We start from the raw sequence: 16,556 nt of genomic DNA, 5'->3' as shown, positions 1-16,556 counted from the left end.
TGAGTGATCCTGCCCCATCCCTGCCAGCCAAGAGCTTTTAATGTGCCTGATTACCCCTTTTTCATCTCACTGCCTCTCTCCTCAGGTGAGGCGAGAGGGGGGCATGAAATAACAATCCCACCCGGAGGAGCCGAGGCTGCTGCGCTGAAAGCTTTTCCATAAATTGCCCATTTTCTGTGCATTTGTCTCACAATGCACAGAATGATGCCAGAATGCCAGAATTATAGTTAGGACCAATAGGGCACAAGGTTCACCAGCCCCTTAAGACTAGATTTTTAATGGTGTTTTATTCCTGCGGATGCAGGGAGATGTTTTCTGGGATAGCTCTGTGTGCCTTGGCTCATGAGTTCCCAGGGGGACAATTTGCTGTGCTCACTCAGCCTGTAAGGAAAGAAATAAACCTGTAACATCTGCAGAGTCGTAAACATCTTCAATAAAAAATTGTGTTGCTAAGTATCAGGAATGAAGGTTTTCTTCACTCATTTTCACTGTAGGCCTCATCTCACACAGAAATGACTATAAAGCCTTACATGCCTGTGGTCATTTTCACCCCCTACAAACACATTCTGTAATGGTATCCATTATTAGAAATATTCTGTTTTCAATATATAGAAATCCTTAAAAAGGCAGACTAGAGCAAATTTAGATAGGGGGGAAAAAAGCCAGCATACATTACATATCATTTACAGATCATCTGGAACATCTTTGCTCTCTCCGGTAGGAGTTAAGAAATTTTCTTCCAAAATAATTTTGCTGTTGTAAGAATTCTTTCGGGCCATAAAAACCCTTGAAAAGCTGCTTGTTCCTATTCTGCCTGCAGGCAAGTTACAAAACTTGCTGTTCTGAAGAGAAAGAGGACCTGACACTTTTATACTTTCATGGCTTTGGTAATGGATTGCGCATGGGGGATGCAGGGAGGATAAAAGGAAGAGGTGCATTTCCATCTTTTCTTACACATTGTAGAGTTGAAGGCAAAAATCTAACATTCTGAGGGCCTGCATGGCAGTAAGGAAATATCTTTTTTTGTTTTTTAATTATTCATTTACTTCATTACAGGCTGCAAGAGGGTCACTGAAATTGTGGCTCATGCCAATCTGCCTTGCTAGATTGAGCAGAGTGCAAGCACACAAAACCTATAATCTTTGTCTTCTCTGTGGAAAGGTGCTTTGTTTAAACTCTTTTTTCTAATTAATTAATTTTTAAAATCAATTGGCTTGAGTATTACCAGCTAATTGTAATTAGAAAATCGTATTTGCAAATGCAGTAAATTGAGTATAACCAGAAACTGCAGCTCTGGAGAGAGGACCAACCAAGCAGCAACAAGCACAAAACCGAGCTCGGTGATGCTCCAGAGCCCTGTTCCTGTTTCCTGGCGGTGCAAGTGGAGGTTGGGAGCTGCCTGCTGTTCCCTTGCTTCTCTAAAGTGCAGCAGTGAGCTGTAAAACTGATCCAATGAAAGCCCTTAAGGTCTAGTGGGCAATCACCAAAACAAAAGGTACAGTTTTCTTTCAGCCCAACTAGCACAACGTTTCTTTGATTAGACAGCTGAACGTCCGAGTAAATAAAGGAAGAAGATCATCACTTGCTCTTACTTTGGGAGCAATTAATAGTCCTTTGATAACAGACTATTTCCTTTTTTCCGGCTTTTGCATTGCCCTTCCTTTCCTTTTGCTGGTTAAGCACTCTCAATAGAGTTTTGTCTAAAATTGTGGGCAGTAGAAGTCGTGATGTTTTTTATCATTTCCAGGTGATTAATTTTGTTTAGTTTGTTTGGGGATTTTTTTGCTTTTGTTTTTGGTTGGTGGTTTGGGTTTTTTCTGTGTGTGTATGTGTATGTGGGAAAGGTTACCTTTCTTAAAAGAAAAATAAGAAAGGTTTTCTCACATTATTTTTTACTTCCCTCCCTACCTAACACAATTAGGCTGAAATGTCTTGTATATCCCGGATGGAAAATTCTGTAATTTCATTTTGTTCCATTAGGCATCTATTTATTTTTGACTGTTAGATAGTTCCTGCATATCTCAGTGGATTAAGAAAAAACAGGTGGGGGTGAAGGAAGAGAAAATTCCAACTGGATAAATTTCTGGAATCAAGAACTACTCTGGAAAGCACATGTTTTTTCTTTCCCATTGATTGATACTTTTTTGTTAAAATTGTGCTTAACATCATACATCAAAGAATTTCATCATTGCAACCACCATAAAATTAGATAAATTGTTGTTCTCCTTATTACTGGTGATGATACTACTTTAGCAACAAAATTGATAGTTAGCAATCATGCATAATTAAATTTGTAAGTTTCTCTGCAGCTGTGCATTTGTTTCCAGTCTTCCTGTCCTATTTACATACCCATTCCAGGACTCTTATTTTTCTTGAAAACACGGGAATTTTTTTATTCACTGTTTCAAATAACTCTAGAACTGACACGTTTGTCCCTAATCCATTTGCATACAGCTTAAACTGAGTTGTGTGATTTAGCCCTGGCATAAGGGCTCTTTTCCTCTCACAGTAATAAGCTTTTAATTTATTTCAGTGTTTCACTGTTTTCCTAACCTTTTTCTTTTCTTTATTTTTTTTTTTTGGCACATTGCTGTGAATCTGTAATTTCACGAAGGATATAGTTATAATCTCTAAAGTCTTTGTGTTATGTATTATTATCAAGGGGGAACTATGGAGCAGCCATACACTAAATCCCTCTCAGGTTTGTGTCTATGCCTGAACAACGTTAGAAGTGGCAGATTGTTGATTGGTGAGAGGGAAATGCAAGCAAACAAGGCTCTTCAGATGCAAATTAAACTGTGTTCCTGCCAAAATCCTGAAATTACGCACAGCAGACCGGCCCATGGGCTGCAAAGGGGCATTTTGTAACTGTGCCCCATTTCACTCCTCTTTTTCCTGTGAACGTGTGAATTTCTGGCCGTTCTCTCGCTGAGCCACAGCTCACTCCAGGGGTGGAATATGGCTCCCAAACCCCCCCCTCCTGCAGTTCTTACCTTTCTTGAAAGGATGAAGTCACAGAAGCAGTCTTATTTTTCAAAACAGTAAATATCCATGCTGCAGTGGCAAGGCTTTACACACAACCCTTGGCATGATCTGGAATCGGTACAAGGATCCAGCTGATGATGCTGAATTTAGCACAAAGTGTGAGGTTTTAGGTCTGGTGTGGCCATAACCAGGCTGACAGGTGATCCAGGTGTGGCTCAAGGCCTGTGGTCAGGTTTGGAGAGGTTCCCTGCCCACTGTTTTTGTGTGGATGGGCCAAGCAGTCTTTTGAAAATGTTCATGTCATGCAAGCACATCCACATCGTTCCTCCTTCTTTGCTCATTTATCTTCCTTTTTTTTTTTTTTTTTTTTTTTCTATTTCTTTGGCTTTCTCTCTTTATGGCAAAGAGTTTTTAATGTTCCACAGGTTTATTGCCATGGGATGACTAATGTGGGAGCAGTGCTGGACCAGATCACCCACTTTGAGGGTAAAACAGAAGGTGCCTCTCAATTCCCCTTGCGCCAGCGTGACAGGGCTTTGAGTCACCCTGACTCATCCTTCACCCCCTCAGAAAGCCCAGACCTACAGCACAGGAGAGGCAGAATTCCTCGTTTGTTTCTTGTTTAATTTTCTTATTTGTTTTATTTCTTCATTACTTATCAGGCCCAGAATTACTGGTCCCATAAAAATAATAATTATAAACAGATTTGTTTCTTCCCGCAGTGAGTACAGCAACCCCTGCTGCTACCGCCCTCACCTTATGGCAGAGATTTAAAACAAAAATCAACACTGAATCCTTCTGTTTGGAGGGGCGACTCCCACCCTGTCTCCTTTTTTCACTATAAGAGAACACAAGCCCTTGCTGATAGCCTTTATCGACTTCTAAAAGCCTTTCCAAGCAGCTTGCCTTTTTCTTTTCCTTTTTTTCCCTTCCTTTTTATTTTTGTGTGTGTATGTGTGTGTGTTGGTTTTGCTCTTTCCTGGATTAAATCTTAGCCAGCAGCTTTTAACCAAAGCTCTGCTTCCCAAACACCATAATTCACCAGCTCATTGCAGTGACACTGATTTTGTCCTGTGTTTTTTAATATTTCTTCTGTGAAACAAGGCTCAATTCTTGTCTCTGTTTCTGACAGGTAACATCTGATACCTTTAGGGAATGAAATGGTTCCCTTAATCAAGTGGAAGGAACATTTTTTTAACCACTGCCACAAAAACTGGGTCTTTAAAAGGATTGAATGCTTTAGGGAAATGCTGGAGCTGAAGGCATATATTTGAATGCCTGATGATATTGAGTTACTGCTGGATGTTATAAATAGCATTTGTTTCAGTGTCCCAAGGTGTTACCCCAGCAGCAGTTTTAGTGAGGAAAATTACTGTTTCTTTTAAACACTGAGTATTTATGAAATAACCCACAGAGATCAATACTGTAAAATTAATAAATTGCAAAGTTTTAAAACTCAGAACGTTGATTGTGTATGTTGGGGGTGCTGTTTGAGTCATATTGCTGAATTTAGGCAAACTTAGGTTTTACTGTTATGGTTGTGTTTTGATAGTTTCCAGGAAAGACACAAACTGTGAAGATAAAAGGACTATTTTTGTGTTCCCAAATTTTGTGAAACAAATATAGCACCCTGAGATAAACCTATCTTATCAGACATACATTGAGAGGATACATTTTACTTGAGGTATTCTTATTCTTTATGGTCGTATCAATAAAGTCACCATAAAATCTCCCTATTAATATTAAATAATTCTTAAGTGAACTTTTCTCTCAGTTCCTCTCTGGTTTGTTCCCCAGCTCCACATTCCAAAGTTAAGAAGAACATGCTTTCCTAGTCCATAAAAAGAGTAAAGTGCACCCAAAATTTTGGTTTGGTTTGGTTTTTTTGTTTACTTATCAGGAAATCAGTAGGACACAGTCCGATTTAAGATTATCAAAAAAAAAAAAAAGCAGTAACAGTTGTACTGATCTGGTGGATCTGTTGAAGGGTGAGCTTTCTACACATTCACTGTATAATTAACAATTAATAAGGCTGTCTATAATATTTAAATTACAGCATATAATTTATGTATAATCAGCATGGTGAACCTCTAAATGTAGCTTGTTTTTGTGAAAGTTTGGTTCTTGGTTAGCACTTTTTATTACACTTTTCAACAGGCAAGAAATTTCCCTCTTCTGTTCTTCCTAGGAAGTGACTCTTCACTGCTCCAGCCCTTCCATTTGTCAGATGTAATGTCAGCATCAGGGAATATATTCCCATCAATATTAAGAATCTTATCAGCAGCTTGTAGTTCTGCTTTTGCCATTATTGATATCTATTTTTTTATAAAAGCTTTCATTAGTTGAAAAGTCTGCAAAAGTAGGTCACTTCTTAGTTTCACAATAAAAACTTTTTCATGAGTGTATAAGAATTTAGCTTTGCACTTTCCTAACAATGCCTTTACATGTAAAGTGTTAAGGATTAGTGTAGCAATGGTGGTTCATGCCAGTATTTTGTATTTTTATGCTGAAAGATGAGGAGTATGGACTGCCTTAAAAGGTGAAATGAAGGTGTTAATAATATTCATGTCAGTCTGCACAGGTCATTTGATTTTCAGAGTTGCCGTATTGGTAACTGGACATTTTGACTTAAATATTGATAAAGAAGTCTGTTTTATTTCTGTGCCCTCACTGGATCTGATATTTCAGCTTATGTAAATGAGTGAAGCTGATGAGTATGTTAATTGGCATCAACTGAATGCTCTGACCTGAATCTTCAAATGAATTTTTTTTAAAAAAATAGACTAACGAGGCAAGCAGGTAACACAACTCCCAGGCCATTTTAATTTATTTTTTAACACCTCCAGTACAACTTAATGCAAATGGAGACCCTCATGGCAGGGCCTTGGAGTAAATAACTTGAATAAAACTCCATTCCAACCCAAACTGTTTCCTAATTCTATGACAAGTTATTCACAATATTACACATCTGGCAGCCAGTTCAGTTGCTTTCACCAGCAGAATAGATACAGACATTAATTCCCTCTGTTTTTCTGCTGGACTATTTTGTTTCTTCAATCATCACTCTGCAAAGCATTATTAAAACTGTATTTCTTTGCTGTGTTGTTCAATATATGTGGTCTAACCTGGCTTTGTCTTGGTAACTTTCCATCAGTGAGGCAGCTCAGGTACACACTGAATTTTGGGGCAGTGCACCAAATTTCGTATATTATCCCCATCTTTGATATAAAGGGAAAATGCAACTTAAATTTCAAGTGAGCAGTATGACTGACAACAGAATGATTTTTGGTTTCTTGTAAGTGTGGAAATCCAATTGATCAGGTGATACTATGTATTATAAGGAACTATTACTCTATAATATTCATTGTCTCAAGGTAATGTCATTTACTGTCTGCAGTGAGGAAGATGTTTTTGAGCATCATTTACATCGCTCTGAGACCAAAATATGTATTTCAGTGTGAACAAAGACAGTCCATATCCAATATAAAAATACTTTTTAAGGAGAAATTGCCAGTGGTGTTTTGGTTTTTTTTTAATATAACTTTAATTTCAATTACTGTTGTGCTTTTAATTTACATTTTTGTAGCATAGAAATATTCAACCATGCTTCCTAGGGTCATTAAGCTTCTATTTAGTAGGTCCACCTCTGGGATTGGGATGAGTGACAGCTCATAAAATTCAGAGTCACTGGAGACTTCTGTGTATGATTGACATGAAAAGCGTTGAATTGGTTGATTTTTAAGAGTGTTTTTAGAGGCCCAAGGCATGAGGGGATGCATTTTTAAACTGGGTTCTCTGATACACTGTGTGAAATACTCTTATTTTCATTTTGCTTCACATCAGAATCATCTGTAGCTTTTAAAAAACCTAATGGAAAGCATAAAAGGGGTGAAGACTGCACATATTTCCAGGGAGAGGGAGGGAAGTAAAGAAGGGAAAGAAACTCCCTTGTGGAAGGTGCTTTTTTTTCATTATTCTGAAGTGGATAATTGTTTCATTACCCGAATGCTGCAGCCTCTGGTTTTTGCTGGGTGGTGGTTTTTTTTTTTTTTTTTTTTTTTTTTTTTTTTTTTTTTTTTTTTTTTTTTTTTCCGGGGAGTTCAGGTGGGTGTGACACTGAGGAGCCTCTGTCCCCCCGGCAGTGGCACAGCCTTGGTTCATCAGTGGGGAGAAAGAGTTGTTGATGCCTTAGGATTTTAGCTTTTGTATTTTTCATACATTTGTAATCCTGCAATTCTTTGGTGTATAACTCTAAACTCCATATACAGTGTCAGCTGCTGCTTTCCTATTTTGGTCAGACAGAACAATTCCTCTCCAGGCCTGGGAATCAAGGACACCTCACTGTCTCAGGCCCTGAGAAATGTAAACAAAAGTGAGTTTGGGGGGGATGCAAACTTGGGGTAAATGACTTCATTACCTGAAGCTGTAACTGGAAGATTAACCCCCAATACGCAAATGGACCAAACTTATAAAAGTGTGAAAACCCATGGTCCATTTTTGGGTGTAGTCCCTGGATGGGCTTCATTTCACCAAAATGTACCTGCAGGCCCTTCAATAAATATAATCCCTTTTTATTCCTTAATTTTGCCTGGCCTCTGTTTTTAGGAAGCCCCAAAAAGGCATCAGTGTCTGTGTGGAGAGCCTTGGCTGCCTCTGAGCACCCACCGTGCCCAAACCTTCCTCCTCCACCACTTCCTGCAGGACTTTGGGGTGGTTCTTCCTTTTTTTCTTAAAATATGTTCCCACCCTGCTGTTATTTTCTTGACTGTCACAGTGAGCAGTGAGTGTCTTGGAAGATGTGCTGCTAAAATAATTTCCATGCTGAAGAGTCATGGCCAGCTGCTTAAAAACATCAGTACTCGTAAACAAACCCTTGTTTTATGGAGTTTGTCATCCACTGAAATGTCAACAGCAGCAATTCTCATTAGAGAACATAATAAGAGAGACCTAAAAATGTGGTTTTGAGATTTTTACTGTCCTAGTGTTGTTTTGGTTAGTCTAGGTTTGTCGTAGATGCTAAATGTTTGAAAAGAAATCCCATGTATTTTCTCACCTAGCCATCTGAAATCTGAGCTGCAGGACACTGCAAAGTTGGCTGTTCATGAAGCCTCTGCCTTAAAACTCTGTGAGAATATCCCCCTTTATCTGTGGGTATCTTCAGAAATGTAGTGTTTATTCTAAATACTAATATAATAGTAGTTGAATAAGTAACAGGTCTGTATTAAAGAGTGTGTCAGCACTGGACTTAGTGGGGAAACAACATCAGGCACTTATGTTTGACTCTTTAGAGCTGAGATTTGTGGAGGAGGCTGATGCATTTTGAACCAACACTGATTTTTTCTCTCTTGGTTGATAAAATCCACTGCCACTGCTGGTCAGGACAGTGCAACCCCAACGCAAACATCAGACTCTTTTTGTATTCACTGTGCAGCTCCCTCTGAACACCCTGTCTACATTCTTGAGTCAAAACTGGTCTCCTGGGATACTCCTTTTTTGATCTCCTCAGGCTTCACTGGAACTTCTCAGGGTAGTGCTACACCTGGGAGTGAGAATTTGCAAGACTGGGTCTTGAACTGAGATGTATGGAGAGAGGTGCAGAACACAGCACAAGGAAGAGAAGGATGAGAGAAGTCAGACTGCCCAAAGTGTTTATAAAAGAAGAGAAAATCACCCCCAAACAGATACCCCATCAATCTTTCTGTATTCCATGCAGTTTCCCATTTTCAGAGTCAGGCATCTCAATATCACTGCAGTCCTCTGGGGAAAACTCAACTCATTGTGGCACCCAGTAAACTCCAGCCTCAAAAAAACACTCTCAATTCGAGGCATTAGTCTTTCAAACATGTTCCATTTCATTTTAGGTATTGCCAAAGGAAAAAAAAAAAAAAAAGTGAATTAGACCAACCTGAATGTGTGCTGAGAATGGTTATGTGGCAAAAGTTATTTGGGCTGGTTTGGTTTGGTTTGGTTTTTTGCATGTTTGTTTTGTATTTTGGTCACTTAGACAAAAAGAGGCTGTTGAAGAGAAGTTTGCAGGTTGCATCATTCACAAAAAACCATTTTGCTGTGAAATTCTGAAATCACTGTCAAGCGCAAAGACAAGCAAACAATTTTGCACAGGTTTTACTGTGTTAATACAATCCAACTGATACACAAACATGAAAATTTATTTGCTTTTCAAACCACAGCATAAAAAATAGCAATTTTCAAAACTCTCACCAATTGCCAGGTGTGATTATGCTCCTGCATCTATTATTTCCATTTGTCTGTAAAGGGAAAAAGGGAAATTTGAAGCAAGTTTTAAATAATATTGTTAAAATCAGGTGTAGGTCTTTTGGTTGCAGTGCTTGGTACTACACTACATATAAATGTGTCAGCTTTTTGGAGTTTATGCTGATTATTCCTGCTGCTCTCCTGTTGCTTTCAGGGTTAGCATGCATAAACATTGCTGTGTGTACTCTGATAGGCCTAAATCAGGTAAAATAATGTTCTATATCACGTGATTCCACCAGTTTTAAAGTTGCTTTTTCCCAGCATGGTGTGCCCAGTTCATTTAGGGCATGGTGGAAGGACACCAGTGCAAGATAAATCAGTGACTTTATTCAGGATGAAATTAAGATGTTAGTGCTTCCTATTTGCATGAAAATTACTCAGCCATGCAGGCCACAACATTAATGAGATACGAGACTGTGACTAATCGTGTCACTGGAATTTATTGTGCTTCCCTTTGTCTAAATTCTCTGATTTTATCCTCATTCGTGTTCTGCAGGGGCTGTACCTAGAGCAGGGTCTCCCACCTGTTCATGGTTCAAATCTCAGCCAACCAACCATGTTCATTTATCAAAACTATTTCTTAACTGCTTCATGAGTGCAGAAAATAAAGGAATTTCTTCCTCATTGCTTCTCTGCACTAGCTTATTGTTTTGGCATCATATGAGGAAGACACAATCACGTCTGGTATCAACCATGTGGGGTTTGAAAGAGACAAAAAGCATCAAGCAAAAATTTATTGAAATGTCCTACTTGGGCCCCCTGTAATCTGATTTTGGAGGGAAAATATGAGTTTTAAAATAGTCAGTGGATGAAGCTGCTCCATAGTCTTTCCATCAATATCTTTTATTTGATGTACACTTAAAAAAAGTTCTTTAGCACTGGCTGTCAGATCTTCAGAGGTTTCTTCTCTCTTACCCTGGGCAGTGTTTGTAGTGCCCTGTGTAGCTGGGAAGAATCCCATGGTAAAAATAAAGGACATCTGGCACAGTTCCAGTCTCCTATCCTGAAGTGTCTCTGAGAAGTCCTTTGTGACACAGGAGGCAGAAATCAGACAGTTCAGAGGCACAGCCCAGTAGAAATGAGGTTTGTAATAGCTTGTGGGGACTTTCTTTGCAAAGATGGCAGAATAAGATGGTTAGATTACTTCTGGAACTGCCTTAGGAGAGATCAATATGTGAGCACTGTTCCCACGACAACTGCAAGGAAAATTCTTGTAATTAATAATAAAAAAAATTGATTTTTGTGATGGTGGTGATTTCAAACCATAGCTCTCAGGCAACCCTGTAGGAATAAAGCACTGCAGTGTTTGGTGAGAAAGTCCAGTATTGATTCAATCTGATAAAATATTTTTCTTTATCTTTTGAGAAGCCTTGCTACATGGATGGTATGAATAAAAGTTTGGTATTTCCAACACATCGAGGATCCCAACAGACACAGTTCTTTTTTGTTACAGAAACTACATTCTCCCTCTGTCTCGTTTGTTGTTGGACAATGTATGTGAACAGAGAACTGCACATTGAGACAGAGAAGTATAATTCTCTGTTTTTCTGAGGCTCAGGCTACTGAATAGGTATCATTGTATCCATGTCTCTTGAGGGAAAAAACCCAAAAAAAACACTGCAAAAACTTCTTGGTGCCTTTTTTTTTTTTTTTTTTTTTTTTTTTTTTTTTTTTTTTTTCCTGGTGTGCAGCCTCCTACTGACAGCTGCAGAGAGAAATGTCTTGTGGCCTTTTCATCCCTTCCTTTGGCTCTGTGCTTTTCCTATCAACTGCCCCATAAATATTTTCCTGTAATGGCACAGAGGATGCTCCTGCCTGGGACGTCGTTAGGAATGAGCCACATAATTTGGTGGCTTTAAGGTAGCTGGGGGCTGGGTCTGAATACCAATCCTCCTGCTGAATTTAGGGGCTTCACAGTCCCTCCTGTGCTCAGGTTTCAGCCATGTGCTCACTGTTTCATGACCAGTTCATATTTAGTGCCAGAGTTCATTCTCTGTTGTCAACAGTTAGTATTTATCCCTGATCCACACCACGGATTCCCTTCCTGTCTGTTCCCTTCCTTCTGAACCATTCTGCACCTCTCTGCGTCTCATTATGCACCAGATATCACTAATAGGTTAAATAAAGCTTTTCAGATTTCCAGATTTGGCCGAAGATTTCTCTGAGACTTCTCTTTTCATAAGGACAGATGAAATGCCCTGTGATGGGCGTTAAGATTGGGTGAGATGCCCACAAAAAAAAATCTCACTTCTTGCTAAATTCATCCTGATAGACATCTCCTTCATAAGGAGAAGGGAAGAAAGCCATGTGTATTCCATGTTCACATCAGCTTATTTGCCATTTAAAATGTTTATTTGGGATTTTTCACAACAAATTTAAAATCGTTTCTGTTATTGTTGGTAGATGGGGAAGGTAGTGATACAAAGAATTATAATTTCTAAGTAGATGAGGAAGATAGAGATACAAAGATTAACATTTTCCCATTAAAAAAACACACCAAAAATAACAACACCACCACAAACAAACAAAAAAACCAAAAACCCCACAAAAAGGTCTCTTGAAAAGCATGTAAAGAGATGCTGGCATGTGTGGTCTGGAATTGTGATTACATGAATTACTCTTTTTGGGGTTTTAAAAACTGAACCAAGTTAGCCAAAATGATACCGAACTGCACTGGTATTTTTAAACTATATAATCTGAGTTATGGACACTGATGAAAAAAAAATCTCCATTGTGTGTTACAGCAAAGATTATCATGAAAATCACAGATCATTTTTTAAAGTGCTGTAATCACATTGCAGGATAATATTGGTTTCATTTTAGGATCTTCAGCCCTGTACTTTGGTTCTTGCAGGGAACATTGCTACAGCTTTTTTTTTTTTTTTTTTTTTTTTTTTTTTTTTTTTTAAGGAAAGGTATAAGTCAGTTATGGGGGGATGTTTAAGTGTTATACAATATGGCTTTAAACTTTTCCTGCAATTAAAGCCTAATCCAAAGCACTGAGGCACATTATTAATTTTATGCTTAACTGGAGCATTTTTTCAACAGGCCTATTCATCTCCTTAAAACTAAGCACATGCTTAAGTGCATTGTTGAACCGTGGCCAGAGTTGTTATGTTGAGGCAAAATAAAGAGAGAAAAAAGAAAAGACAACAAACCACCAAAAAAAAAAAAAAAATTCTAACAGATAATATTTGTATTCCTGGGATTAAAATGTTCATTTGCAGAAAGAGGAAGAGCTGCAATTATCTGCAGGCACAGGTGAGGCAGGCAGCTGCTGGCAGCTCTGGGTTGCTGTTCCAGGGACAGGGGATGATGAGACTGATGATCAGTGATTGATCCAGCAGTGTTTGCTGCAGGTCAGGCTGCCAGGAGCAGCAGCTGCTGCTGGGGACCACGGCAAGGCTTCCTCAGATAAAAAAAGGCTCTGGGTCCTGAGGAAGGAGCAAATATCTCTTCCAGTCCCACACCCCATCTCCCCACAGACCATGTTTTTCTTAAGAGAAAAATAAAACCTAAAATTTCCGCTTAAACCTTCTCACAGACTTTTTTTATTTTCCGTACTAAGTTTGGCCTTGTGGGTTAAAATTGGTGATTTTAAGGGTTTTGTTGTTGTTGTTGTGGACAGATAGCGACACCAGTGAGAGCACCACAGTGGTAAATTATTCATGCAATTCCTGCCTGGTTTGGGTTGGAATAGACCTTAAAGCTCATCCCATTTCACCTGCCACGGGCAGGGACCCTTTCCACTACCTGAGGTTGCTCCAAACCCTGTCCAATCTGACCTTGCTGGTGATAAGATGTAGAGTAAAACGTAGATCACCAATATCTGCAGGAGCTGAGTGCGGCCCTGAGCAGAGTCTGGCTCAAGAGGAGCAGGATTCCTGTGTGGAAACCTGCAGGTAACATTGAAAATCAAACCAGTTGAAATTAAAGGACAGTCTGGGAAAAGGAGGGCTGTCCCTAAGCGAACAGATGTTGCAATTTTTACTTTTCCTTCTGTGTTCTCTTATTTTTTTGTCCCTGAATTGGGCAGAACACCTACACTGGTCCCCAGCACTGCTGTAGGGGTCCCCCCAGCTTTAAAGTTAAAGAGGTGTTAAAGTGCTTTGTAACATCAGGGAGCCTGGGCAAGAAGAGGAAGAGGCTTTTGTGTTGTAAACAGTGTAGTTGCTATGGAAACTGGTGATTCGCAGAAAAATGGAAAGAGAGGAGGAAAGAAAATAGAATTTATTTTTTATTTTCTTTCCTTAATATTTAAGTCATATCTGTGATTAGTGACCATGCTTCCTGTATTTGTTTAGGTAACATGGTGGGCAAATATAATTGTTTTGAAAGTGCCAGGAATCCCTGTGTGTTGTTGCATGCCTTGTCTGTGAGGCAAGGATGCTTATACTTAACAATTATCTACTGAAAACAGTTGACCTCATGCTCGTGTATCCTGAGCTATTCTGCAGATTGCCACGGTTCTCATACAGAGCAATGTATGTTGTCTAATGATTTGTTAACTTTTCACTTCTTGGCCCACGTTTGGCTGTAAAACCACAGTCCTGCTAATTACAAAGAATCTATGTCTGTGTTTTCTTTACTTTGCCGAGTAGGGAAAAAAAAATTAAATGTTAGGGAGAGGAGGTAAGGTTTTTCAATTTTTTTTTTTTTTAAATTCATATAAAATGTTAAGTGACCTGTGGCAATTTCCAAAGTATTTCAGTGTGTTCTCTGATGTTTAAATTAAACTTTACATCATTTGTTATAGTGACACCTGCTGCCCTTGTAATGGTTAAGTGTATGTGAGTACACAGAACCCACTTTTCAAAAAAATTTATAACTCCACTGTAAAGATTTTATTCTGTGCTGAAACTTGGCACACAGGCTTTTTGACTAGGAACAAATTATTCTTTTAAAAACTGTGTTGGGGAGAAGTTGGTTATTCACAAGAGCTTACTGTGCAGTAAAAGCAAGCTGATTTTACTGACACATTTATCTATTTGTGCCTCTGTAACTTGGAATATGATGTTGAAATAGTGCATTTGTCCAGATTTTCTGTATTTGAATCTCAATTCATGCTACTGCTTAGGTCCCTGGTGGAAATGGACCTGCTTTTTTTTTTTCACAGTTTTTTCCTAAATAATTCTCTATGTTGCAAATAATTTGATTAAAGATTGCTCAGCAAGGAGCCCAGATGGTTTTCAGCCAGTGAAGAGGCATTCCTGGATGAAATCTTGGAAAATTCCTTTAAGCTGTCCCAGTTTTTAGGTCTTTCAAACCTGCTGCTTATGGAAACAGCAACAGGTGCTGTTCTTTCATGTTAAGGCTGAAATTTTTTTTAATAAATATTTCTCCCAGTACTGAAACACATGGGAAGGTAATCACTGCAGATAGGTACGTTTGTTTTATGAGGCATTTTCACCTTTTTAAAATGGCTGTGAGCTTTCCAGCCTGTTTGCTGGAATCACTTCTGATGTGTCTTTGACAAAAATCCCTTGCCCACCAACCTTGTTGTCTTTCTGGTTGTCTTTTACTAGGAACAGTAATATGAATAAAAATTGCTTATGTTTTTTTGTTTGGGTAATCATGTGAATACAGATAACACTTCTTCTAAACCAGCACTGTATTAGTTTATCTACATAGTGCCAGGAAACAAAACCTGAAGCAAACACATGGAGGGTAATAGTCAACTACAACCATTGTATCAGTGCGTAGAAAATGAAGCAAATTCAATTTCTACAATCAAGGCAATAGAGTGGAACTAGAACAGAGTATACTACACTCCTGAAATAAGCTGCCTGCATCTAGTAAAATTTTGTGGATGTAAAACATCCTTAACATTTTGTGGATTCACCAAAGTTTCCCGTTTTTTTTGTGACGACTGTCCTGAATTCCTGGCGGTGTTCTATGAATTGATGGCTTTGTGTACTGCTGCCAGGGAGATGGGTATTAAAACCACAGATAAAACAGCAGTAATGACAGAGGTATTGCAAATCTTACTGGTTCCCCAGCTGCATCTTAGAGGTGAGAAATGCCCGAGTGGAAAAAGAATCTGTGCCAAGGATCACCTGCAGATTTGGTGCAGGGTGGAGTTGGGCCTGTGGCTGCATCCTCTGGGCAGCCAGGCGGATCCTGGCAGGGAAAAGATTATCCCAGAGATTATCTCAGACCTGTTCCTCATCCCTGAGCATGGCTGGCATTAATGTACAGCTCTGTCCCCGTGGTAACTCAGTAACCAGCGGCAGCACCAGCACTGGTGACTGTTTATCCAGAGTCTAGACATTTTATACGAGGTTAAGGGCTCTGTTCTCTGTTTTATAAGGGAGGCAAACACAGCTTTTTTTTTTTTTTCCTGGTCTTGTGGTGGCATGACGGGTACTTTGGCTGTGCGCTGTGCTGCCCAAACAATCTCCAAAGTAAACAACCTGCTGGCTTTTTAGTTTGAGAGACCTGGCACAGATGTGCCCTCCTCCACCTACAGAAGGGGGAAGTGGAAACACACCTTGCACCAGGAGCTCAGCATCACCATGGAGAGTTCAGTAAATGCAACCTGCCATGCAAAAGCATCAGGTGGTTGGATGGAATGGCTTTCTTATAGTCTTCAGAAGATTAATTTTCTGCTTTGGTCTGAAGTTTGTAGAGGGACTCGAGTTTAGATAAAGAGGGAATATGGTAAAATGCCTCATAGTAAATAGATATGTTGGCAAACAGTGCAGGTAGAAGTGAAGATCTGCCATCCTCATTGCTCTGGACCAGTGCTTGCAGAAAATTTATCACAGTGTTTCCTGAGTCAAAAATTGGTACATTCAAAAAACACGTGAGTTAAGTGGTAGGTGAATACTAGTAGGTGTTGATTGTGCTGATCACAACGGAAAACAAATATGTAAACACAGATTTAACCTCCAGATCTCTGCATAATTCCTCAGAGTTCTATGGTAAGTGATTTATTGGACCAGATCCAAGAATGCAGCCTCTTGGAAGGATAAACCTTGCCAACCTATTTAATGCCTGCTTTAACAAATTATCAGGGTTGGTTTCCTTCCTTTGTGTTCCCCACCCTGTGCTCATCATCCCCTCGGGCTTGTGTTCTGTCATAAACCCACCAGCCCTGAGCTGTGAGTCCCCAAAGGCACCGTGCTGGCAGTGAAGGATGCATGCCATCATCTGCCGTGGTTTCAAGGTGTTAAAGTGTACAGAAATATGTTCCACTCCTTTGTGGAGCAGAGCATTGGAAATGACACCCGCGAAAGTCAAATGTAGGAAATGCTAGGCAGTGGAAACACAAGGCCTTTTTGTTCGTTTTGTTTTTC

General features: G+C 39.3%; 1 protein-coding gene across 4 annotated transcripts in view; it reads left to right on the top strand.

Annotated features, from left to right (window-relative positions):
- Positions 1-16,556, top strand: part of XRCC4 (X-ray repair cross complementing 4) — a 139,763-nt gene that overhangs the window by 105,102 nt on the left and 18,105 nt on the right. The window lies entirely within an intron of this gene.

Source organism: Zosterops lateralis, assembly GCF_965231275.1.
Source record: "Zosterops lateralis genome assembly, chromosome: Z".
In the NCBI taxonomy this organism is placed as follows: Eukaryota; Metazoa; Chordata; class Aves; order Passeriformes; family Zosteropidae; genus Zosterops; species Zosterops lateralis.
Note: the sequence above shows the minus strand (reverse complement) of the source record. Positions and strands in the feature narration are given on the sequence as shown.